We start from the raw sequence: 1964 nt of genomic DNA on the forward strand, positions 1-1964 counted from the left end.
ACGCAAGCAAGCGCAGCCGAAGTAGCGAGTACAGAGAGAGAGAGAGAAACACACACGCACAGAAACTGAAACAGACACACACACGCCCCTACACACGCACCCACGCACGCAAGCACACACACACACACACACACACACACATCATTATGTATATATATATATACATATGTATACGTCGCCAATACGTTATTATGTATATATGTATATTAAGAGTAATAAACCTCAACTAATCTCGCCAGGATTATTCACTCGTGATGTACATGTATACTCTGAACATGTAAGTAAACGCCACAGCGCGCCATACCGTCGCCGCAGCGACAGCATCACAGAATTATCGATATTCACCACTAGGTGTCGCTCTGGGCCAGACCTACTACCCAAAAATGATTATTTTTACTGCGGCCGAAATTATTCAACCGCGGGGATAATTTTTTGTCATTTTACCCAATCAGAGGCCTTGTTACACATAATTTAACCGCGATCAAAATAATTATTTTCGAGTAAGGCGGCCAACCATATCCGTCAACTCTTAAAATATCTCCCCTCATCTACTATGTAAATATGAAACATCAACGTGTAGCATGAACACTGCTGTTGACGATCAGCACACGGACCCAGCGGTCACCGGTGGTCAACTTGAACAATCCGTGGTCAGAAACAAATTTGGTGTTATCGTAGCATATATGTGTTTTACACGCGTAGTTGTTAGGAGCTAGAATACCAGGGAACATGTTTCGTGATGATAATAGTAAGCACAATGTAGCAGTTTTCCGAGAGGTGTTTACAGTACATAATAAATAAGTAAATACCCAATATATATGTATATATATATAGTAATATATGCAGCAGCTAGTATACTAATAAAAACTTAATTCATGGTAACAATAGCACAGCGTTGAGGTTTCCCGGGAGTTGTTCATTTAGTAATGAATTGGTAGAGGGGCAGGCGTTTTATTGATTGTCTGTAGTGGCGACCTATTTTGTGCATTTCGAGTCATTTAACAATAAATTGTAAATCGGTAGAGCGCAGAAGATTTCTAGGAATAGAGAGACGGCTTAGGGTGGCATGTCTGGGAAGATTTGGGGATAAACTGGGATAACGGGGGATAAACTTTGTTTAAGGAAGAAGTCAGACAGCCGAAAATCGTGATCAGGATCGAAAACTCTGCGGTATTTCTATTCTAAATGCTATTGTGGAGTTTTCTATTACAAATGCTATTACGGAGTTTTCTATTCTAACTTCTAAAGTACGTTATATGTACATGCTTTAAAACACAGTCACATAACAACACAGTTACATATAACACAGTCATATATAACAACACAGGTACATACACAGTCATATATAACAACACAGTTACATATAACACAGTCATATATAACAACACAGTTACATATAACACGGTCATATATAACAACACAGGTACATATAACACAGTCACATATAACAACACAGTTACATATAACACGGTCATATATAACAACACAGGCACATATAACACAGTCATATATAACAACACAGGTACATATAACACATTATAACACAGTCATATATAACAATACAGATACATATAACACAGTCATATATAACAACACAGGTACATATAACACAGTCATATATAACAACACAGGTACAATAACACAGTCCTATATAACAACACAGGTACATACTGTGTTATATGTACCTGTGTTGTTATATATGACTGTGTTACAGTACATATAACACAGTCATATATAACAACACAGGTACATATAACACAGTCAATGTACTGTATTGTTATATAAGTCATATATAAAAACACAGGTACATATAACACGGTCATATATAACAACACAGGTACATATAACACAGTCATATATAACAACACAGGCACATATAACACAGTCATATATAACAACACAGGCACATATAACACAGTCATATATAACAACACAGGCACATATAACACAGTCATATATAACAA

Source organism: Priapulus caudatus, unplaced genomic scaffold, assembly GCF_000485595.1.
Source record: "Priapulus caudatus unplaced genomic scaffold, Priapulus_caudatus-5.0.1 Scaffold1479, whole genome shotgun sequence".
NCBI classification, from domain to species: Eukaryota; Metazoa; Priapulida; class Priapulimorpha; order Priapulimorphida; family Priapulidae; genus Priapulus; species Priapulus caudatus.